This window comes from Arachis hypogaea, chromosome 9 (genome assembly GCF_003086295.3).
Source record: "Arachis hypogaea cultivar Tifrunner chromosome 9, arahy.Tifrunner.gnm2.J5K5, whole genome shotgun sequence".
NCBI lineage: Eukaryota > Viridiplantae > Streptophyta > Magnoliopsida > Fabales > Fabaceae > Arachis > Arachis hypogaea.
This window is the reverse complement of record NC_092044.1, coordinates 15,490,519-15,495,653: the sequence shown is the minus strand read 5'-3', so window position 1 is coordinate 15,495,653 and position 5,135 is coordinate 15,490,519. Positions and strand designations below refer to the sequence as shown.

Below are 5,135 nucleotides of genomic sequence, written 5' to 3'. Positions count from 1 at the left end.
TATACTTTGGATTGGAAGTTGTTCTGATGTGCTAGTTACAAGTTAAAAGTATATCAAGTTATCAACAAATGATAAAAAAGGAAGAAGCAATAGAATTTGAAATATAAATATATAAATTTAACTCTACAAAATTTTGATTCTTTTGTGTATCTGTTTGCGTTAGTGTGACATTGGAATGTTTATAAAGTGTTTTGTCAGATAATTCCAACTATTTTTTTATACCAAATTTCTATTTATAGATAATTCTAACATTTAATAACACTATAAGAAAATAGAGTTATTTTAATATTTTATTTTTTAACATTATAATTAAATGTCAAAATTAATATATATTTTTGATAAATATCACAAATGTCAAATTTTCTATATTTTCTTGACAAATAATTTGATCGTAGAAAATTACTTTTCAATTTTAACACTCATTTGTTTTCAATTTACTCCACTGTTTTTTTTCTTCTTTGGGCTCTGTTAATTTTGACATCACACTGCTCTCAGTTTAGGATTTTACTACTCATTCTTTATCTTCAAAATCTCAATTTATTCTTTAATTTCAAGATCACATCTCATTCTTTGTTAAAATTTTTTGTTGAGAATATTTTATAGTCAATAAGTGTCAAAATAAATAGTATTTTTGACAATTAATAAGTACCACAGAAAATATATTCTTAAAATTTTCTAACAAATTATTTTTGACAGCCAATATTTATCAAAATAAGATTTAAATTTTTTTCACAATCACTTATATGTTAAAAATACTATTTTTGACAAAACTTTTATTAACATATTTTCATAGTTAAAATAGTGTCAAAATTTGTTTTTTTGACAAATTTTAATTTTCTTTTACACATTATAACCCTAAAAAATAATCAATATTGTTGTAGTGTAAATTATAATTATATCCTAGTAGAAAATGAATTACTTGGATCATCATGCTTTGCTTATCATATCACATAGCCAAGTATTATTTCATAACAAACTTTACATATATATGTGTTGTCCTAATAAAACAATAATCAAACGCAGCCTCAATCGGAAATATGGTCCGTGTAAGTGTGTGTGATTAATCAGATGCAAGTTGCAGAATAATTGAAAATTTGCAATAGGCATATGAAAGAACTCAAGAAACGGGGTTTTGGGTGGTGTCTTGTTGGATTTTCGATGGTCTTTACTCTTTTATATGGGGAGGCCCGCTAACTTTTTGACAATTGACACACAGAGAGATAGGATCCGAGTGATGAGTTCTATTATGTCATTATTTGCACACGCTAAGAAAGGAGAATAAAAAGTTACCCTTAGCTTCGTAATTTATAGAATGAATGAATTAATACACCAATCAAGCAAGTGAAAGTGATGTGTTCGTATATGTTTATGTGTAATTAGTACTTTTCAGTGTATGACACTTAAGCCATATATGTAGTATGAGTATATCTGTATTTCATGAAATATTTCTCTCTTACTAATAATTTCTAATGCATTTTATACATGATTTGAATATACGGTAAGTGTTGCCCAATAATGCTTCAAATTAATTAGTTAACATAACAGGGAGTTGTAAAAAATTTGTAATATTGTACGTGATAAGGGAATAGAATAACAAAATCAAGAAAATAAGCTACTTGTTTTAACAGCAATATAACTAACTTGTATCTATTATAGCAGTTATATATCTATTATATAAAGTTAACACTTAATAAATACAACAAGTATTTATAATTTAGTTTCAATTCTCTCTTAGTCTTTCTATTCATCAATTCATTTATTTTATCTTGATCTCTTTATGGTATCAAAAACTGAGGTTCTGATTTCATGGGATTTATTGTTCCAATCAATACTACTATTACACCTTCTTCTACTCTTAATATGCTTCTTCTTGATAAAATAGATGAAAAGTCATTCAAGACTTGGCAGCATCTTGCTCTTCACATCATTAGTGGCAATGAATTCATTGATTACTTTCTCAAGGATCAGGTTTCAAAAAAATTCGAATCTGATGCTGCAAAATTAGCAAAAACAGAATCAGCAACATACAATCACTTTCTCATATTATGATTCCTTCAATTAAATATATATCTCATTCAGAAATTAGATGTTAGACTGCAAATTTGCATATCAAGTATGGGATCGAATTCAATATTATTTCTCTAAATCAGCAAAAGCCACAATCAAGCAATTCAAAACAAAACTCAAAACTGTCAAAAAGGAAGGAATGATTGTCTCTGACTATCTCAAACACATTGGATCAATTGTTGATTCCTTAGCTGCATTAGATCATCCTCTCTCTCTTAAAGATCATGTAGAAGCTATTACTGAAGGTCTAAATAAGGATTATGCAATGTATATTTTTTCAATTACACCTACACTTGAGTCTTTGTCTCTAATTGAGGTAGAAACCTTGCTTTTTGGACATGACATCATGCTTGAACAATTACGAAAAACTCAATTATTTCTTCCTCAAACCAATTTTACACAAATCACTTCTCAGTTTTACAAAAATTCTACTATTATTAATTCATCATCTTTTATTGATTATTATTAGGGTGTACATTAAAAAACTAACATGTGATTAATCGGTTAAAAAAATCATAATCACATTTTGGTTAACCAATTTAATAAAACAAATTTTAAATTCATATTCATATTTTTTTAAAATTGATTAACTAAAACTAAATTCAAAAAAATCAATTTTTAATCAGGTAACCAAAACTAAAACAAATTTTAAAAAAAATTAATTTTAATTTTTTAGATTAAACATTCAATTCTAAAATAGATTTTTTGTCCAAAAACTGATTTTTGAAAAACCGATTTTTTATTCAAAAACCTATTTTATTTTTTCAAAAATCAATTTTTCTATTAAAAAATCAGCTTTTATTTTTATAGTCGGTTAAAAATTAATTTTTAAATTTTATAACTAATTAATAACTAATTTTATTATATATAATTAATTTAATTAATTAACTAAAAAAACAAGTTTAATTTTTTAATTAACTAAACTATATATACCCCCTACTCACAAAGACTACGTACTACCATCGTGATCATTAACAACCACTGCACGCAAATAAAAAAAGGCAGAAACTCACTTACAGTCGACTGCAGGTGAAGTTGTTTTTGAATGGCTGACACGTGTTACTATATGGTTTAAAAAAAATCAATTTATTTTATATAAATGGTTTATTTAAAAAAACCGGTTTGAATTGAACCAAATAGTTACTTTTATTCTCCTCTTCTTCGTTTCGCACGTAAAATTCGTTCTCTTTCAATCCCTTTTTCAAAACTAATATGAAACTTTCAATTAGGTATGTTCCTTTTATTTATATTTCTTAATCAAATTTATTATTTCAAATGTATTTCTTAATTTATGTTTTTATTCATTCCTCTGTGAATGATGAAAATTATTTAATAAATATGTACATATTTATGTCATCACACCATTTTGATGTTCAAGATCATAAATGTCAAGATAATTCATGGCAATTTCATGTGATGGAAGACAAAAATGTAATTATGGTATAACGTAGACTAGTTTGATAGCATGAACATTGTTGAAATTTTGGCATGATCTCTTTCATATTTGTTATATGTCTCTTTAGTTGGTGATGTTATAGTTTATTGTGATGATATGATGGTAGTTTAATTGTATGAGTTAGGTCCTTTTTATTTGGTTGAATTTTTTCTATGGCTATCCTATTCTTGATGGCAATGTCAAAATAAATATTTTCATTAGTTGTTCTTTTTTTTCTCTATTTTTGAATCAATTTTATTTTCAAAAAATTTATTAAAAATTTTTGTTGTAGACAAAATTAATAATATTATGTTCAATTATTTAAGGAGACCAAATTAATATTTTGATTAGATACTTTTGTTTTATTGAAAATAAATTCTAATTTCATTAAAAAATAAATTCTAGTTGATAAGTAAAAACACAAAAACGTGCTAATAGTGAAATCATAATTTCTAGACAAGTAAATTATAGTCTTATTATCTTAAAAAAATAATTTATTTTTTTTTTGAAACAAAGGAAGCTCAACACATTAAAGTGGAGCATAAAATAAAGAAGAAGACACACAACGAGCTACCAACCAAACCAACACCTAACACCCCAGACCTATCAACAGCCTCCCCCAGAATCATCACCACGCCATTCTGTATAGCTCATCACCGTCTTTGTGTGGATTACCTCCAGGCTTGCTCTTGTATTCTTAAAGATTCGTGCATTCCGTTCCAACCAGCTGTTCCAAATAACTGTAAAGAACACTTTCATCCACATCTTCTGCCCTTGTTGTCTATTATGCAAGCCATGCCAGCTTTCAAACATTTTCCTAATGGTTCCAGGAATCACCCACTCTCTGCCTAGTGACCTCAACCACTGACACCACACCTGCCAAGCTACCTCACACCTGAGGAATAAATGCTCAGCAGATTCTAATTCCTTAGCACACATTACACTCCTATTTTACCCAGCCGCTCTTTGGTGTTAACTCGATCAACTAGCACAAACCACCCAAATAGCTCAATCATCGGAGGAACAAAACCCTTCCAAACGGAGCTCGTGAAACTATAACTCGTTATTTCAGCCGAAAGAGTCTCCGCTTGTATAGCCTGTATCACAGAACGAGTAGAGAAAAATAATTTATTTATAGAATAATATTGAAAAATCAACAATAATTTGCATGAAAATAGTTTATTAGTAAAATAAAAGTTAATTGATTGATTACCATAAAATTTAATTTAACGATAAATTTGCAATTAAACATATTTTTACAACTTAATTTAAAATCTGTTTACAGCTTAATTTAAAAGCAACTGAAAATGTAAGTTATGGGAAACAAAACAAAACTCATCAAGAAAATAAAAACAGAGACACAAAAAAAGGACAGATAATATCATTTATGTATTTTTATAAAAAAAACCGTGAATTTTGTTTCTTTTTCAGAATACTAAATTTTACTTTTTCAAACAATTTGTATACATATATTTGACAAAAATTAAATAAAAAAAAGTTCAGATAAATTTAAAGAAAAATTGGTCAATATGAATGAAGAAAAAGAACATATCAAATTCATCTGTTAGGAATTTAGGAATAACACGTAGAAAGAATTTAAATTATTTTAAAAGTAGTTATTTAGTCTATTCAA

The 5,135-nt window shown here is 26.7% G+C and overlaps 1 long non-coding RNA gene across 1 annotated transcript; it reads right to left on the bottom strand.

The window, feature by feature from the left end:
* Window positions 1–1,693: 1,693 nt before the first annotated feature.
* LOC140174945 (uncharacterized) lies at window positions 1,694–2,473 on the bottom strand. Its single transcript, XR_011865096.1, has 2 exons — window positions 2,359–2,473; window positions 1,694–1,993 (listed from the first exon to the last, which is right to left on the bottom strand). It is a non-coding gene; the product is annotated as an uncharacterized lncRNA (long non-coding RNA).
* Between the last annotated feature and the right edge of the window lie 2,662 nt (window positions 2,474–5,135).